A 21,198-nucleotide genomic window follows, 5' to 3' on the forward strand; every position below is an offset into this window, starting at 1 on the left:
AAAAACCCGAGAAAACAACACCACCCTTATTTCACCCCATGCAGATAACAACAATCACAATAGCATGGCTAGACCTCGTGCCAACACCCAATCAATCCAGCCAACATGTCCATATGTGCCGTAATTATCACAAACAATATGCCAAATTTCCATCAAAGATATAAGCCTGCAATTTATCAACATGTTGCATAAGGACATGACAATAATAAAAATACGAATGGGTGTTAAACATATAAAGTGTGACTACGGGTACTTCAATTGTAGCAATCTAGTTCATGAAGTCACGAAGTGATTAAACATGTTTCATATAAAGAATATCATCTAATTAAGGCGTATTAATAGCCTAACGTGTAATCAGGTCATAAACTACACATAGCATCTGTGTACACACTCATCACCTCACGTACATGTTGCTTTTCAAATAATACGAATTAGGAAAATAAGGCTAAATCCTAAGGGGTATTTCCCCGACGGATGGTTAGGCAAGATACTTACCTTAAACAAGCCAAATAAGCACTCCAAAAATGCCTTTCCCTTAAATGACTTAATAAATTCAAACAATCCTAAAGAAATAAATTCCAAATAATAAAATCCTAATCTTTACCCAATTTATGTAAAGTCAACAAAAGTCAACCACGAACTCATGCGGTCGAAACCCGGGTCAAGGGGTAGATACCAACTACCCATAACCCCACGAATCCAAATATATAATTAGGATTCAAAATCGAGTCCAAATCGACTCTCAAATTCCCAATTATTATTTCTTAAAATATAGTCAAAACCCCCGAAATATTCCCTTCAAAATTCTATGATTTAGGTATAAGCAATATCCCTATCACTCTGCGCAAACACTATGCCAAAACCAATACGCGAAGCATCACAACAACTGTGCAAGGCCCCGAACCCATGGGTAACACCAACACTGAGCAGTTATAGTTTCAAACCCCTCCACAAAGTGATGATACAAGTCAGCCCTTAACATAGGGGAGAAACATACCACACCATAGGTAAAATATATGACAAATCACCGGATCGCATTTTGTAACGAGTACTCAACATCACATTCGAACAACTTGGAGGGAGCTAAAGATATAGACTTCAAGCCGAGATAAACTTCACAATAAACAATCAAGAAAGGGAAATATCCTAACATCCTGCAACCTCTCTGACATAGGTACAGACGTCTTTGTACCGATCCACATGAATCTACTAGATCTGCTCGTGACTCGTAAAACCTATATGAACCTAGAGCTCTGATACCAATTTCTCACGACCCAAAATCCAACCTCATGCCATGATGATGCCTAGCCATACTTTTTAAGCAAGCCAACTCACAGCCAACAGAATAGAGTCCAATTCCTTTTAATTATCGAAGTTATATCATAATAAAAGTATGAATAATCTCAAAGAAGTGAAATATTTGATACAAGTATAACATGTTCTAAATGCGACCAAAATAGTACAACCCCTAAGAACTAGGTAACACAAGTACACGAGCAACTACTGAATAGGTACAGGTCTGAATACATAAACATAACTGTCTGTGGGAAAGAAAATAGATAAGAAAAAAATAAGGACGGGGACTTTATGTGATGCGGATCAAAACAGTATGTGCGCTTACCACGAAGTCTCCGATAATATACTCATGCTCAACTCAAAGGGTACCACAATACCAGTCTTAGAACCAACACAAAAATATGCAGATGCATAGTATAAGTACACCACAATCAGTACCGTATAAGTATCAAGTTTAACCTCAAAGAAGTAGTGATAAGGTTCAAGTCATATGATACTCACTAGTCAAAGAACCTTTCCAATATATCAATAATTGACAACAGAATATGTAATATAAGACAATATCAACAATCTCGTTAGAACATGTAATAATAACTCAACATAGAGTAATCCATCTTTGACAACAAATTATCAAGTGAAAACAGTGGCATATGATAGCATTTCAAATAAATCTAGCAACTCATTAACATACATGACGGAGTTTAAAAATTGCACGTATACGATCAACAATATCGTCCCCATTTCATCACATAAACATCAATAAGAGAATCACCCTACAACCATCACATAACAACATCAATAATATCGCCCTTATTTCTCTCCCTGTGCAATATCAAGAAATACCATCCTCATTTTGCCACATGCGCATTTCACCACCCTTATTTCACCACATGGGCAAACACCACCCTTATTTCACTCCATGCGCATAACAATAATTATAATCACACAGCAAGACCTCGTGCCAAAACCTAATCAATCCACTCAACATGTCCACTTGTGCCATAATTATCACAAGCAATATGCCAAATTTCCATCAAAGATATAAGCCCGCAATTTATCAACATGTTGGACAAGGACATGTCAATAATAAAAATACAAATGGGTGTTCTACATATAAAGCATGAATACGGCTAAATCAATTGTAGCAATCAAGTTCACCTAGTCACAAAGTGATTAAACATGTTTCATGTAAAGCATATCATCAAATTAAGGTATATTAATAGCGTAACGTCTAATTTGGTCATAAACCACACATCGTATCCATGTACACGCTCATCACCTCTCGTACACGTTGCTTTTCACATAATATAAATAAGTAAATAAGGTCAAATCCTATGGGGTATTTTCCCGATGGAATGTTAGGCAAGATACTTACATCAAACAAACCAAATCAGCCTTCCAAAAATGTCTTTCCCTTAAAATTCACCTTCGTCCGGCTCCAATCTAGCCAAAAACGTCTTAATAAATTCAAACAATATTAAAGGAATCAATTCCAAACAATAAAGTCCTAATCTTTATCCAATTCCCGAAAAGTAAACAAAAGTCAACCATGGACCCACGCGGTCAAAACCCGGGTCAAGGGGTAGATCCCAACTACCCATAACCCCACGAGTACAAATATATAATTAGGTTTCAAATCGAGTCCAAATTATCTCTCAAATCCCCAATTTGTATTTCTTAAAATATAGTCAAAACACCTAAAATTCCCTTCTAAATTCTATGATTTGAGTTTCAAAACTGATTCCAAATCCATACACATGTGGTTGTTGATTGTGAGCGTTATGTCTAGATGGGTATTCCATGTGGATCGATATGTTTGAATCGGGCTACGTGCCGTAGCGGAGTTATGATAGGACATGATTATTCGTGCTTACTTCGTGTGCACTGCTTCTCCCTTGTGAGATGGATTCATAATGTTGTGCTTTCTAGTGGTATTTGTTGAACTTGTAGGGTGGTTCTCTTATTTGGCTCTCTTTCCATCTTTGGTTATATTCGAGTTGTTACTTGTTGGGTGCGGATTGCATCATATGTTCCTCTAGGTGGAATTGTGTGTGGCATCTCAGTCGGGCAGCTTGTGCTGGGGGAGATGAGATCATTGGACCTGGAATTTGTGCAATCAGACATGGATAAGGATATTTGAATAAGAATGTCATTTGTCAGCTTAGAATTTGGCAACGGCTCCTATCGGGCGAGACATTCCCACAACTTGTTGATTTGATTAGTGGTTATGAGTTTCTACATGTTTCTTTCATCACTGGTGGTGTTCATAAGTTTAGAACAAGGCTTTATCTAATATGAGGTATTTCGTCGGTACCAGGTTTGGTAATAGGTAGCTATTATGGTCAGAGATATTGTGATGGACATATAAGCGATAGGATACATCATGTGATTATATCTTGGGAATATATTTATGCTTTACTACAGCTTGTTGAAAATGATATAATATGTATATGTGAGAATCGGATCGTATCAGGAAATTTGAATGTTGGAATTTAGGTCTATGGTTTATGTATTAAGGTTAAAGGAAGAGTCTTCAGTTAGATTACATTGACAGGATTTTATGGATTGACGTGACATGGGATCGCACACAAGTTTGTGTATGGTGATTTTATCAAGTGATTTGATGGCTTTGGAACGACTCTTGGTATGTTTGAGGACGAACGTATATTTAAGTGGGGGAGAATGTAACGACCCGACCGGTCTGTTTAATCTTTAGCATTACGTTCGGTGGTTTGAGGTCTTAAGTAGCTTCATATGATGTATTAAGACTTGTGTGTACTATTGGTTTTGATGTTCGAGAGGTTCGGAATTGATTTGGAAGAGAAATTTCATTTTTGGAGGCTTAAAGTTGAAGAGTTGATAAACGTTTGACTTTTATGTAAACGATCTCGGATTCACATTTTGATAGTTCCAATAGGTTCGTATGGTGATTTTGGACTTAGGCATATGTCCAAATTCGTATTTGGATGTTTCTAGAATATTTTGGCTCTATTTGGCAAAAGTTGGAAATTTGAAGGTTTGAAAAGTTAGATTTGATCGGGAGTTGACTTCGATGTTATTGGGTTTGGATTGTTGTTCCGGGAGTTGGAATAGGTTATTTACTTTATTTGGAACTTGTGTGCAAAGTTTGAGTTTTATCCAAAATGTCAAAGTGTGATTCAGACGCATTCGACTGAGTTGGAAAGTTTGGAAGTTAAGAGAACGATTTGATCTTCGACTCTTGTTTTGCTATTACTTTTATGTTTTGATCCTTTGGACAATTCTATGTTGGGTATTTGGACTTGTAGGAATGACTGGATGGGGTCTCGAGGGGCCCGAGTGTGTTTTGGGGTGTTCGAGAGAGGTTTTAGAATTGTTAAATTCTAGAAACATTTGGGCATCAGGTTGCAGAGGATTGACTTAAGGGTGCGCATTGCGTGAAACCTAAATGCGACCTCAGATGGGCTTGCCTTAAGGGCACGCATTGCACAAACTCCAAGCACGGTGCCAGGTGCTGAAACTTCAGCCTTCTCTATTTAAGTCTCATTTCTACATAGATTTCATTTTATCATTTTAGGAGCTACACAACTCGGATTTGGGAGATTTGTGAAAGAGATGTCGTCTACATCATTGGGGTAAGGAATCCTAACTTAGATCTATAATTTCTACTTGAATCAAGTATTGTTTTGTTTTTCTCTCTAAATCAAGGAATCCAAAATGAGAAAAGAGGGTTTTGGCTTGAAAGATAAGAAAGTGTATTTTGAGGTTTGGAGTATTGATTTGGACTCGATTTTTGAATCTAATTATACATTTGGACTCGACAGAGTATGGGTGTTCAGGATTTGTGAGTTTTGTCGGGTTCTGGGGTGCGGACCTAGGTTAATATTTTGGTTGACTTTGATTATTTGATTAAATGTTTAACCTTTATCATTTGGGTTTGATTTCTATGGAATTATTTTATGTTATTGAGCTTAGAGGTCGATTGGCACGAGAAGTGATTGCTTATTTGTGTTATGTGAAAATAAATGTGTACATAAGGTGACGAGCATGTACACGGGTGCTATGTGTGGTTTGTGACCGGAATAGACCTTAGGCTATTAATATGCCTTAATTTAAGGATGTATTGTATATAAAAACATGTTTAATCACTTTGTGGCTATGTGAACATGATCACTACACTTTTTTAGCCATAGTAATGCTTTATTCATTAAATACCCATCCGCATTTTACTATTTTTCATGTTATTGTGCACTTTGTTGATAAATTATGAACTAAAATCCGTGATTAAAATCTTGGCATTATTGTTTGTGATTTTCTGGCACATGTGGATGTGTTGATCGAATTGTTTGGGTATTAGTATGAGTTCTTTATCGTACTAGCACAAGGTCTTTACCATGCGAGTGTGATTATATTGTGGCACGAGGTCTTTACCGTGCGAGTGTTATTATATTGTGGCACGAGTTCTTTGTCATGCGATCACGAGGTCTTTGTCATGCGAGTATGTTTGATATTGGCATGAGGTCTTTGTCGTGCGAGCATGAGGTCTTTGCCATGCGGATATGATTGGTATTGTGGCATAAGGTCTTTGTCGTGCGAGTGTGACTGATAATATGGGTACGAGGTGCCATATGTAGCTAGTTCTATTTAATGATTTGTTATTGAAGTTGAGTCATTTCTTGCATTTAATTGTTATCACTTGTTCCGATGAGTTTAATGTTATTATTTTTGTTATAATTTTCGTTGCCAGTCTTTGAGTTATTGCACATATTATTTTGACTAGTGAGTATCACATGACTTGAACCTCGTCACTACTTCCCCAAGGTTAGTCCTGATACTTACTAGGTATCGACCGTGGTATACTCATACTACACTTCTACACCTTGCGTGCAGATTCTTGGAGTTGAGCTGTTGTGGATGACGAAGGCAGGCACTAAAGTCATAGTTGTGTCCCAGATTCGAGCTATCATTTGTTCGTGGTAGATTAGGACCAGGTTTCTGTTCATGTAATCTTGAAATAGATGTTGTACTTATTTCTTTAACTAGTTCTGTAAATCCAAATCATAGTGGCTCATGACTTGTACTACCAGTCCTTGGGGTAGTTGTATTGAATTCTTTTGTAGTTTTATAAATAATATTGGTGATTTATCATTATAGTAAAGATTTATTCTGTTGGACTTACCTAGTGGGTCGGGTTATGTGCCATCACAACTTGGTGGGGGTTTTTGGGTCGTGACAATGAATCTATGGAAGGAAATTTGGGGGTTTTGCCTACACTTTAAGAGAGAATATTTTGGGATTTTGACCATCAATTTATACTCGAATTTGGAAAATGATTATGTATCTGGACTCGGCAGGTTATGGGTCATCGGAATTTGGTATTGGTTTCGGATTTCGGGCCCGGGTAACATTTTGGGAATTCTTCAAAGATCGAAACTTTATGGATTGGGATCCCTTCTTATAGCATTTTTGGCTTCCTTGAATGATATTTGGTTTGGATTCACGTGATTCGAGGTCTAGAGTGTGGTTGTGATGCGATTTATGATTGAATCTAGCCTGGGAAGAGTTAAGTCTCTTGGATAACCTTAAAAAGAGCTAACCCCCTAGGATTTGACTTGACTGCTATGCGGTTATGATATTTGGGGTAGTGTATATACATGGTGGCGAGCGTATATGCACTTACCAAGTTTATATTATGTCCGGGGTGGAATTGAGATACTTGACATCTTGTTTTGTCTACGTGCTCATTTGATTTATGATTTGTTTAACTTATGTGACTACGTTCACTCTCTTATTCATGTTAGAAATCATGTCTAGGCTTGTGATTAATTGCGAAGGCATGGGAACTTATTCTTGATATGTTAAACTACTCAATTATCCGTAGTCACATACAGATTTCATGAGCATATATCAGTATGATATTTATTAAGTGCTTGTACACCTTTTATTTATAATTCTTGAGCATATACATACATTTTGAATAATGGATAGGTGATTTGGACTGAGGATTTTGGCATGAAGGGAAAGCATTGAGATAATATACAGTTATGGCACATTGGACATGATGATCAAATATTGACTTATGAGGGATTGCTCTTATGCCCCTCTTTGTGCTTGGATTTGGTATCATCCCTCCAGAGTCAGGTGATAACCTATGTTACTTTGGCCCATTTGAGCGTGGTCGGTACATGAATTTTGTACCGGGTCAATACATGGATTTGTATCGGGTTGATGTGATACATGGATTTTGTATCGAAATACATAGATCTTGTATCGGGGTACATGGATCTTGTATCGGTTTGAACATGCATTCATATTCTTGATTCATTTAGAGGCATTCATTTAAATTAATATATATATATATATATATATATATATATATATATATATATATATATATATATATATATATATATATATATATATATATATATATATATATATATATATATATATATATATATATATATATATATATATATATATATATATATATATATATTTGTTGTTTGAAGCATGCCAACTTTACTTGCCATATTTGAGCACCATTATGATTTTCAGTTAAATTAGGAAAGCATGCTTTATGTTTTTCGAGTCCTTTTTGTCTATTGTTCATGAGGATATTTACTGTTTCAGCTCTAGGTTTGTTATTATTTTTCTGTTGTTAGTATTCAAATGTATCTAGCCTCGCCACTAATTCTTCGAGTTTAGACTTTGTATGTCACGCCCCAACCTGGGGAGGCGTGGCTGGCACCCAGTGTCGTACTAGCCCGAGCGAACCCCCCTGTAACTTATTTGTTTTTCTTCTGTAACTATCATGGGCCAACATGGCCACAACTCATAATGTATAACTATAAGTGGACAAACATTGTATCAATGAACCATCGTTCTTAAAACATGAGTACATATGGGCCGTCAAGGCCACTGATATACTGCACAAAATGAACCTCTGTCTACAAAGCCTCTAAGATTATTTGACATCAAATGGGACAGGATACCGGCCTACCCATAGGTCTATAGCAAAACTATGATGCGATGACTCATAGACTCGACTGCACTCCGAATTAGGATGAGTCTTACCGATCCTTCGTTGAATGCTAATCTCGTCTACTGTGAGGGATCGTCAAACTGATTATCTATACCTGCAGGTATGAATGCAGCGTCCCCAACAAAAGGACATCAGTATGAATAATGTACTGAGTATGTAAGGAAGAAATGAAACATAACACTAAGCCAGCATTAATTAAAGACATATAAGAATCAACCTGAATCTCTGAAGTGCCACCGTATATGCATACTTATTATATTTACATATATAATGCTTCTCTTTGAGACTATTTCTATTATCTATATCATATGATGCATAACTGCCTAACTGATTAGTGGTAACTGCCCAACCGGCCGTCGCACGGTGGTAAATGTATGACTGCCCAACCGGTGGTAAATAATGATACATAACTGCCCAACCGGTGGTAACTGCCTGACCGGCCGTAGCATGGTGGTAAATAAAGACGCATGACTACCCAACCAGCAGTAGCACTGTGGTAAATGTATAACTGCCTAACCGACCGTAGCTCGGTTGTAAATGTATGACTGCCCGACCGGCCGTAGCTCGGTGGTAAATGTATAACTTCCCAACAGGCAGTAGCACGATGGTAAATGCATAAAGATGCATGTATCACTATATTATAAATATTAACATCTTTATCAAATACCTCAATAGAGACTTAGGAACATACTTAGACATGCTTGAATATCATTTTATATGAATGAATAACATAGACATCCTTAACTACTAAGAGTAGAACCACTTATGAAATAGCATTTCGTTTACGTATCGTTGCTTCGATCATGACAAAAGAAAGAAGGGATAGCCTTAACATACCTGATCCAATTCTCTTGAAAATTCCTCTAAGACACGTTTTTTGCAAAAATACATAACGACGAATCGAAGTAGGAAAAAATTCATACGATATTCTTGAGAAAGATTGCACCGTACTCCCTTAGAATCGCAAATCTCACGCTTTATCGCATTTTGAAGTTCAAACGAAATATTTTGAGGCTCCATCGTTAGCAAGCTTAGCATAACATTGCTGGTCTAATTCAAAGCATGCCATAACTTCTTTTATTTTCTAAGTTACATAAACAAATAAAGAGACCAAGCAAAGGTAATTATCCAAAAAAAAACTTTACGTGTATTCAAGGCATTCATGTGTCATGCATCTTAAGTCCCTTGTTGCCACGTCAGGATAGGGTCTTTATTCAACTTATCCACAAACTTTAATTACATGGTTAATCTCCCACTAAAATTAATAATTAACCAATTACCCACATAATTAAGAATTATCTCAAATTACTTATAATACTACTCAATTTTAACACACTTTATACATCTTGCTATCATGGTCATGTAGTACATTGTGTGGCACTAGTCCATAAATACCGGGTATTATAGCTCGGACCGTATATTATCTCAAAATGACAACCTTCGACGAAACTCATTTTCTTCAATTCGCTTACCCTCTCACATTCACGAATTTACTAATCACTTGCTTGAAATAGCATAATACTTATAATCTCCAAATAATCTTGTCCTTGAACTGAAGTCAATTATCTTACGACAAATTCATCGTACAATACTACAGGGTGTAACATCATCATAATATAATATTGCGCAGCGTAACATCATCATAATATAATATTGCGGAGCGAAACATCATCGTAATACTGCAGGGCGTAACATTGTACTTACGGGGTACCGATTGTAGTGTATTTATACTATGCTTCTACACATTTTTGTGTTGGTTCTGAGGCTGGTATTGTGGTTTTGAGTTAAGTAGAAGTGTGTTATTGGAGACTTCGTGGTGAGCTGACATATTGTTTCGATCCGCATCACATGAAGTCCCCGTCCTTATTTATTTCCCTATCTATTTTCTTTCCCACAGACAGCTATGTTTATGTATTTACACCTGTACTTATTCATTAGTTGCTCGTGTACTTATGTCACCTAGTTCTTAGGGGTTGTACTGTTTCGCTCGCACTTAGACCTTGTTATACTTGTATCAAATATTTCATTTCTTTGAGATATTCCTGCTTTTATTATGATATAACTTTTATAATTAAAAGGGATTAGACTCTATTCTGTTGACTATGAGTTGGCTTGCTTAGTAAGTATGGCTAGGCATCATCATGGCCTGAGGGAGGATTTTTGGTCATGACAAATTTGTATCAGAGCTCTAGGTTCATATAGGTCTCACGAGTCACGAGCAGATCTAGTAGAGTCTTGTGAATCAGTATAGAGATGTTTGTACCTATGTCCGAGAGGCTGTGGGATGTTAGGAAATTTCCCTTTCTTGATTCCTTATCGTGACACTTTATCTCGTCTTGAAGCCTATATCTTCAACTCCCTCCTACTTGTTTGAACGTGATGTTGAGTAGTCATTGCCAATTTTGATTCGGTGATTTGTGATGATTTTTTACCTTTCGTATGGGATGTTTCTCCCCTATGTTAAGGGTTGACTTCTATCATCACTTTATGGAGGGGTTTCCAACTATAACCGCTCCAGTGTTGGTGTTACCCACGGGTTCGGGGACTTGCACAGTTATTGTGATACTTTGCATATTAGTTTTTGAGTGGTGTTAGTGTAGAGTGATATGGATATTGCTTACTTGTCTCAGCGGTTGAAGCCCCGTCAAGTGAACTATCTGGTTCATGATTTGGAGTCTGGCTTTTGTTCCGACGGAGGGAAGGAAATGGCTATGAAATTTCTATCCTTGGTATATAAAATTGTGAGATTGAGCATTTTCGAACATAGTGTAGTTTGTGCTTATGTGGTTTTGTGGTTATCTTGTCTTGAGCATATTAGAGCTTGTCAGTGTGATGATGTACATTTGAATGTCCTAAGGGATGTGGTGTGCAGGGTGGTGTTAAGAAGGTGGTCTTTAGTGTATCGGCATTTTACAACTTTAAGGTCAGACTTATGTTTTAAGTTTTTATGGTTCGGTGGAGATAATCATTGAGGGGGTTCGTCCTTTGTGGTATTTTTATCATATGGATAGTGTAGAATTGTATCATGATTCAAGGCCGCATTATGAGTAGCGGAGGATGAAGAAGGGTATTATTAGGCATGTCTCGCGGTATTTGATTGTCAGTTGGGAAAGAATGAGAAGAAGGGACCGAGTGGTATACTTTGGAAGATGGCTATACATGTGTAGGAGTGGGAGCATCATTATGGATCTTGTGCTAGGGTAGCCACAAGCTTGATGGACGGTTTGTGCAACTTGGTCCATTAGGGACAAATGACTAAGACTGTGCATTTCATTTTTGGTAATGACTTCTTATTTGGAGAATTTGAATTTGAAAAGAATGGTTTTTCTTGAGCTACAAAGGGGACGTGAATGCTTGATTATCATCTTGGTGTACTATACGGTCTTGAGTTGTGGATGTGTTGATAGATATTTTGGTTGTTCATTGGTGTAATGAAACATATTCTTGCGGACTGTGTACGAGTGTAGGCTCGGGAGGATTCATTGGTTAAACAACAGTAATGCTCATGGCGAGGTCGTGAGGAGATTTGAGGTGGTACAATTTTTTATGAGGTTGAAATGAAGAGTTTTATGTTCTATCCAATGGGATGTATGTACTACGACATGATTCTGGATTACTTGGGGTAGATGGCACGACTGTCAAGAGGTTGAGTATGAATTTGGGCATATGATTTGGGATATGTTATGGTTAATGAAACTTTGACTTATGAGAAATTCAGTTGAGCAACAGTGTGAGGAAATGGTAATTAAGGAGGAACAGTCATTATGAGTTCCCAGGTTATGTGATTGTGGTTTGAGGCCAAGTGGGGGAGACTATCATCGATGTTTGGATCACATGGTCATGTATGGTTGTATTCCAGGACTTTGTCGAGCTTGTGGATTAGTTATGGCTTGAGGAGGATTACTTCAAGATTGATTCACCAAGGAATTTGCTAAAGGCTTGTTATAATTCACCTGGTTGTTACATGTAGGTTGTGGAATGACTCATGTTGGAAAGTCATTGGTGGATGTGAGTTGTAAAGGAAAAGGATTCGCTCGGTTGTTCTTTGGAGTATTCATGTATTGGCGGAGAACTGATTATTTGACATGTTTGGCTATGTATTTGAGACTAACACTGAGGGAGTGACTCTCGAGGATGGATTTAATGGGTTCAAGATTTAAGATGTGGTACCTAGGGCTTTTTAGATTCATCGTGTGGCGGGGGAGTTAAGATTGACATCGGATTGTGAAAGAGACATGGGGTATTCCTGTAACATTATCGGTTCCAGTATTTGGGAGATGGAAGAAATAACTTTAGATTCATAGAAGATCTCTTTGGAGGAGGCATTTTGGTTTGAGGTACTATTGGGTGTATAAGAGGGAATAAAGTGGCTTACGAGTCTTAGGACGACGAGATCTTATGTTGGGATCACTTGGGATGAGTTTGATTGAGTTTCATAGTGTAATGAGGAAAGATGAGTGTTACCGTGAAGGTGGGTCATGGGTAATCTGAAGAAGTTATGTTAGTTGAGCAGTGGCGATCAGCATGGTTATAGAGATGATTAGTTCCATTGGTGAATTAGGGCTTTGCAGATGTTTTTGGCAATACCTTTCGAGCTGAGTAATCTGCATGACTTAGTTGATTTAGAGAGATTCAGTTCTGATGGCTTGGTCATGTATAAATGGATCCCACATAGTTTGTGATGATTTTGACCTCGACTTGAGACTGATGTGTTCTACGGATATGGGGAGGTTTTGCGTGTTGCGATTTTGCTCCTGAATGGAGTTAAGTGGAAGATTCTTGATCGGTAGAATGTGTATCATATTCGTGATTTAGGTATGATAACGGGATTTTTGTATTTTGTGTTGTGGTATGGCAGATGTGGTGAGTCGTGCAGGATTGATATGGAATGAACAAGGTTGCGGTTCAGCTTTGGTAGGTATGTCATGAGTTCTAGATAGCATGGAGGATTTCATATGCTTAAGAGGATACTAATATTATGTTGTACTGTCGGAGGAGAGCGTGTGTTGTAGGAGACACATCGTAGATTGATTTACGGAGGCTTAACTAGTACTTCAGAGATTGTGTGGTTGTTGACCGTGGATATTCAAATTTGTTCCATTTGGTGCAGAAGGCTTATGGGGGGTATTTCTTATGAGGTGATTGTGTATGCATGTTATATCAGTTATTTAAGTGGGAGAGATAGACATCCGGCATGGAAATTTTATATTCTCAAGGTTTAGAGATTTGATCCATGTGGGGATAGCTTATTCAGTTGGTGGCAGACTATGGAAGTGTATTAAGGGCTTGACGGCTAATGGCATACCTCATTGGTGAGGTCATTGTGGATTATGGGAAGTTATCTCCCTATTTAGAGATGATCTTAATCGGTTTGGGTGCTTTTTGGTAGGCCTAATGAGGATGATTATTCTATACTAGATCGGACTTGCTTACTCAGCGTAGCTTTTTCTATGGGTGTGTTATCTGGCCGAATGGATATTATTCTTGCCCTGATCTATTTCGTGTGTTACTCTCATATGCTATGATAGGTTGTGAGGCTACTTGACTATTTACCCGCATGTTGTGGTTTGGTTTAGGCCTCGTGGCGTTATATGAGTGAGATGGCTCGTGAGATGTTTAATTGCTTATTGCACCTCAATGCTTACCATTTTTGTAGTATGTTATGCTATTTATCTCCCATGATTATGATTATGCACGGTATGTGCTGGTTGTTGATATACATGCTGTTAGTGAGCATGAGGATTATGGCTCTATGAGTATCCCTGTGTGGAGCGGTATGATGACTGGATCGGGTTGCAGGCCGTAACAGTGTTATGTTTGGATACGACTTCAAGTGCTTGCTCCGTGTGTTTTATTTCTATATTGTGGGATGGATTTAAAGCATTGTGATTTTGTTATTGAATCTGTTAGGCTTGTTAGATTGTCCTCTTATTTGGTCTTTTTTCGTTATTTACTACATTTGGGTTGTTGCTTGTTTGGTGCACGGATTGTATTATATATGGTTCTAGATAGAATTTAGTGTGGCTTGTTGGTCTGGCAGTTTGTACTGGTTGAGACGAGGTTATTGGAGTTGGAAATAGTGTAATCAGAGTTGGATAGGGTGTGTTTTGAAGCAGAATATCACTAGTCAGCTCAATTTTTGGCGATGGTACTTGTCGGGCAAGAGAATTCCATAACTGATTGATTTGATAGTTGGTTATGAGTTTATATATGTTTCATTCACCATTTTCAGCATTACAATGATTTTGAACGAGGTTCTATTCGTTATGAGGTACATTACCTGTATGGGGTTTTGTAATGAGCAGCTATTGTGGTCAGAAGATATCGCTATAGGGATCTGAGCGATGGGCTACATCGTGTGGTTATAACTTGGGAACATATTTATGGTTTACTACAGTTTCTTGAGATTGATACAGTGTATATGTGGTAGAATCGGAACTAAGAAGGTTCTGAAGGATGGAATTTAATTATAAGGATGGCAAACTAATGTGGAAGGATCAGTCGGGTTATGTTAATGAACTTTTATGGATTGAGATGGCATGAGAACGCTCACAGGTGTGTGTATGATGAGCTTGTGCAGTCATTTGACAGCTTTGGAACGACTCGTGGCACGTTCGAGGACGAACGTATGTTTAAGAAGGGAGAATGTAATGACGCGGCCGGTCATTTTGAGCTTTAGTATTTTGTTAGGAGGTTTGAGACTTTGAGTAGCTTCATATGATGTATTATCACTTGCGTATATAGTTGGTTTTGATGTTCACAAGGTTCGGGATTGATTTGATAGAATGATTCTCAATTTGAAAGCTTTAAGTTGGAAGAGTTTATCAAGATTTGACTTTTAGTTAAACGATCTCGGAATTGAAGTTTGATGGTTCCAATAGCTTCGTATGATGATTTTGGACTTGGGTGTATATTCGGATTTGAATTCGGATGTTCGTTGAAGATTTTTGCTCTATTTATTGAAAGTTGGCAATTTGAAGGTTTAGAAATTCATAAGTCTAATCTAGTGTTGACTTTGATGCTATCAGGGTTGGATTGTTGTTTCGGAAGTTTGAATAAGTTCATTTTGTCATTCGGAAATTGTGCACTACAGTTGGTTGGATTCCGGATTGGTTAGGCTTAAATCGGATGTTTGGGTTTGAAGTTGGAAGTTGGTGAACTTAAGAGATTGATCTTGGTCGATGATTCTTGGTTCTGATGTTATTCGGGGTGTTTTGAGCCCTCGGATAAGTTTGTATTAGGTATTTGGACTTGCAAGCATGATTGGACAGAGTCCCGGGGGGCTCGGGTGTGATTCGAGGTTGTTTTGAACCATTTTTAGTTGTGTTTGCAATGCTGGATTATGGTGCATCTGATGTGTTTCGCGATCACGTAGAAGGTTTTTGGGCAGCTGGCGATTTGTGCATTGCTTTCGCGGTGTTGGTGCACGTTCGCAGTAAGATGGTCGCACTGGATATCGTGTTTGCACTTGTTACTTCATGATCGCGAAGTGTTGCTGGAAGAAGATTGACTCGTTGGCTTCCGCGTTCGCGTGAAAGGCTCGCGTTCGCGCTTCTGTGGTTCATTGGCTTTCACGATCACGGGGCTCAAACGCGATCATGTAGTGCATTTTCTTGGGTAGTGTTCCCTTGTGCTTCACGAGGCTATTCGGCAATCGCGAAGGGTACATTTGGGAAGTGTATTATAAGTTGACATAGGGAGCTCGGATTGAGACGAGGTTTGAGGCGATTTTTACCCACTTGGATTGAGTAAGTATTCTTGACTTGGATTTGATTATTATCCATAATTCTATCTTTGATTTTGGCATTTGATTTATAAATCTAAAGAAGTAAATTTGGGATTTTTTCCTACACTTTAAGAGAGAGTATTTTGAGGTTTGACCATCAATTTTGACCTGGATTTGGAAAATAATTATATATTTGGACTCGGCAGGTTATAGGTCATCAAATTTATATTGGTTTTGGATTTTGAGCATGCGGGCACGGTGTGACGTTTGGGGAATTCTTCAAAGATCAAAACTTTATGGGTTGGGATCGTTTACTATAGTATTGTTTGTCTTCCTTGGATGATGTTTGGCTTGTGTTAGCGTGATTAGAGGGCTAGAGCGTGGTTTTAACGCGATTTGTGGTTGAAGCTAGCCTAGAAAGAGGTAAGTCTCTTAGCTAACCTTATGATGAGGGAAACCCCTAGTATTTTACTTGATTGCTATGTGCTTAAGGTATTGGGGGTGGTGTATATATATGGTGGCGAGCTTATATGCACTTGCCAAGGTTATATCATGCCCGGGGTGGAATTAAGATACTTGATGCCTTGTTTTATCTACGTTCTCCTTTGATTTATAATTTATTTAACTTTTGTGACTAAGTTCGCTCTCTTATTCATGTTAGAAATCATGCCTAGGCTTATCATTAATTGCAAAGACATAGGAAATTATTCTTGATATGTTAAATTGTTCAATTATCCATAGTCACATAGAGATTTCTTGAGCATATATTTATATGATATATATTAAGTCCTTGTGCACTTTTATCTATAATTCTTGAGTATATACATATATTTTGAATAATGGATACGTGATTTGTACTGAGGATTTTCGCATGAAGGGTGAGCGTGTTGATGAGATACAGTTATGGCACATTGGATATGATGATCGATTATTGATTTATGAGGGATTGGTATTATGTCTCACTTTGCGCTTGGACTTGGTACCATCCCTCCGGAGTCAGGTGATAACACATGTTATTTTGCGCCATGTAAGCATGGTCGGTACATAAATTTCATACCGGGACGATACATGGATTTGTATCTGTCACGACCTAAAATCCAACTAGTCGTGATGGCACCTAACCTCCCCTGCTAGGTAAGCCAAATAACAACAATCCAATTCAATTAATGTTTAACTAACTCTAATACACTTCTCAAGGACCGGTAGTACAAATCATGAGCTTCTAAGATTAGAATTTACAAAACTAGTGTGAAATAAACATACGTTATTTGTTTGAAATATACATGAACAGATTAAAATTCTAAAGCTACCATGAACAAGAGGCAGCAATGACTGGAATGCAGGTACATCTTCAGATCCATCTCCCACCGTACGCAGCAACATCAGCATCAGAAATCTGCATGCAAGATGCAGAAGTGTAGTATGAGTACAACCTACCCCATGTACTCAATAAGTAGCAAACCTAACCTTAGGTTGAAAGTAGTGACGAGCTTGTACAAGGGGTCAGAGTCCATACCAATAGCCAGTAACAATCCATAACAATATAATTAAAGCAGCACAGGTAATAACTCAATGATAAAATGCTCAGCTCGTTTACAATTCTGGAAAATAAACATTTTCTTTTCAATTATAACAGTAAAACTCAAATTTTTGCCGAAATCACCGAAAATATAAGTCTGAAATCTGTGATTTTTTCCAAAAACTTTATCAACGGATAAGAAATTTCATTATCAGATGGCATGAGGAAAAAGGCCTCTCTATGCCTACATATCAAGTATGCATGTCTAATGCAATGCATCATAGGGATGAACTCATGTACTCACACTCTCAGAGTACTCAATCTCACTGTCTCTTATTTCCACTCATCACGCTCACTATTCAACACACTCAGTCACTCGGCACTGTACCGGGCAGATCCAACCCAAATATAAATAAAACATAAATAAATAAGGCAACTCCATGCCCTGGGAAGATCCATCCCGAATATAAATATCAACTGCGTTCACTGTATGGGGTGAAGACTCCGGGGGAGTTCCTTCAGCCCAAGCGCTATAATCCGCATGGACAACTCACGTGCTATAGTATCAAAACTCACGTTATGTACGGATAACTCACGTGCTATAGTATCAATATCTGGATCTGCACGGACAACTCACGTGTTGCACGGACAACTCACGTGCTATAGTCTGAATTCCTACGGTGCACGCCTACACGCCCGTCACCTAGCATGTGCGTCACCTCCAAACCAATCACAAGACACATATAAAACCAATATGGCCTGCTGCGGCGTGCAACCCGATCCCATAATTATCCTCACAATCAGGCCCTCGGCCACACTCAGTGATCAATCTCTCCAGCCTCTTAGGCTCACAATGTCATGAAACTAGCCCAAAATGATGATATGATGAATCAAAAAATAGCAACAGAGACTGAGAGATGATATGGAAATGAATGAACATGACTGAGTATGAAATTACAATTTAAACAAATAATTCAATAGCAATACGACGTATGTGGGTCTCAATAATATCAGCATATAGCCTCAACATGATTTTTAGCATGATTCTCAGCTCCATTTCTTTAACACATGAAAATTACATGGAAAAATACAAGTTAATTGACTATATAGCTCTACGGAATCGACTGAGTCTCAATTTCTATGGTGCACACCCACACACCCGTCACCTATCATGTGCGTCACTTCCAAACAATGCACATAACATGTATAATCAGGGTTCATACCCTCAGCTCCAAGTTTAGAAAGATTACTTACCTCAAACCGTGAAAATTCTTTATTCCAATATGCCTTATCCTCGCGAATCGGCCTCCGAACACCTCAAATCTAGTCACAATTAATTCGATTCATTCAATACAAATTATAGGAATTAATTCCATATGAAAATACTAATTTTTCAACAAAATCCGAAATCCCACTCAAAAATTGCCAATGGGGCCCATGTCTCGGAATCAAACGAAACTCACAAAATCTGACAATCCATTGAATTACGAGTCCAACCATACTAGTTTTACTCAAATTCGACTCCGAATCGACATTAAAATCTCAAATATTCGTTTTATGAAATTGCTATAATTTTTTCAAAATTTCCATCTCAAAATACTAATTAAATGATGAAAACAATGATATATTCATATATATTAACCAAATCCGAGTTAGAATCACTTACCCCGATGAATTTCTTGAAAATCCCACAAAACATCGCCACAAACCGAGCTCCCAAGGTCCAATTATGAAACAATATTCTAACCCTCATTTGTAAGGTATAACAATCTGATCTCTTATTGTGTTGACCGCAAAATTATTGTGCGGTCCGTACATTCCAGTTTTGCGGCCGCAATCCAAATTATGCGGTCGCAGTCTAGCAGCCACTACACTACTAGGCTTCAGTAAATTGACCTTAACTTTCGATACAAATGTCCAAATGATGAATAGTTTACCTTTCTGAAAACATGACTCAAAGGAATACAACTTGCATTTTTGGATCATCTCCAAATTCCTTATAGATCAAAAGATATAAGCTTCCGAAGTCAGACCATCGAACCTGCAGAATCCCTTTTCTACTATCGCAAGAGGATTTATACGGTCCGCAAGAGGATTTTTGCGGTCCGCAATTTTTCTCTAAGGTCCGCACATGAGGCTTTGCCTCAGCACTCCAAAATGTGCCCCTGCACTCCTACTGTTCCCAGAACATCATTAGAGTGCGAAAATGCCCAAACTCGTTCAAACTCACCCCGAAACACACCCGAGCCACTTGAAACCCCATCCGAATATACCAACAAGTCCAATAATATAACACGGACCTACTCGAGGTCTCAAATCACAACTAACAATATCAAAATTATGATTCGCACCTCAAATCGAACTTAATGAATTTTGAATCTTTCAACTTCCAAAACGCGTGCCGAAACGTATCAAATCAATCCGGAATGAATTTAAATTTTTTACACAAGTTATAAATGACATAACGAAGCTACTGAATTTTTCATAACCACAATCCGAACCCGATATCATCAAAGTCAACTCCCGGTCAAACTTATAAACATTCCAAGCCTTTAATTGCCAACTTTTGCTAATTGGTCTCGAAACCTTCTAGAAATATCCAAATAAAATTTCGGGCATACGCCCAAGTCCATAAATCACAATCCAGACCTAACGGAGTCATCAAAACTCCGATACGATGTTGAATACTAAAAGTCAAACTTGGTCGACTCTTTCAACTTAAAGGTTCAAACATGAAATTTATTCTTCCGAACTAAATTCTGAAACATTTGAAAACCAAAATCAATGATTCACACACATCATAATACATCATATGAAACTATTCAAGAGTTGAAATAGTTGAAAGGAACGTAAATACTCAAAATAACCGGTCAGATCATTACAGTATCGGGTTGATGTGATACATAAATTTTGTATCAGGATACATGGATCTTGTATCGTGGTACATGGATCTCATAACGGTTTGAATATGCATTCATGTTCTTGATTCATTTAGAAGCTTTTATTTAAATGCTAATTGTTGCATGCCACACACACACATATATGTGTGTATGTGTGGGGGCGCACACGCGCTAGTTAGGAGTCTCGACTCCGTTATTTTAAGCATGCCAAATTTACTTGTGATATTTGAGCAGTGTTATGATTATTTATTGAATTGAGAAAGCATGCTTTATGTCTTTCGATTATTTTATATCTTGATATCTGTTGATCGTGAGGATATTTATTGTTTCAGCTACAGGATTGTTATTATTTCTGTATTGTAAGTATTCTGATGCATCTAGCATCGTCACTACTTATTCGAGGTTAGACTTGATACTTACTGGGTACCGACTGTGGTATACTTATACTATGCTTTTGCATATTTTTGTTCAGGTTCTAAGGTTGGTATTGCAGTACCCTTTGGGTCGAGTAGGAGTATGTTATTGGAGACTTTGTGGTGAGTTGTCATACTGTTTCGATCCACAGCACATGAAGTCCCCGTCCTCATTTATTTTCTGTCTATTTTCTTTCCCACAGACAATTGTGTTTATATATTCAAACATGTACCTATTTAATAGTTACTCGTGTACTTGTGTCACCTAATTCTTGGGGTTGTACTTTTTCGATCGCGTTTAGACCATGTTATACTTGTAT

Source organism: Nicotiana tabacum, chromosome 14, assembly GCF_000715075.1.
Source record: "Nicotiana tabacum cultivar K326 chromosome 14, ASM71507v2, whole genome shotgun sequence".
In the NCBI taxonomy this organism is placed as follows: Eukaryota; Viridiplantae; Streptophyta; class Magnoliopsida; order Solanales; family Solanaceae; genus Nicotiana; species Nicotiana tabacum.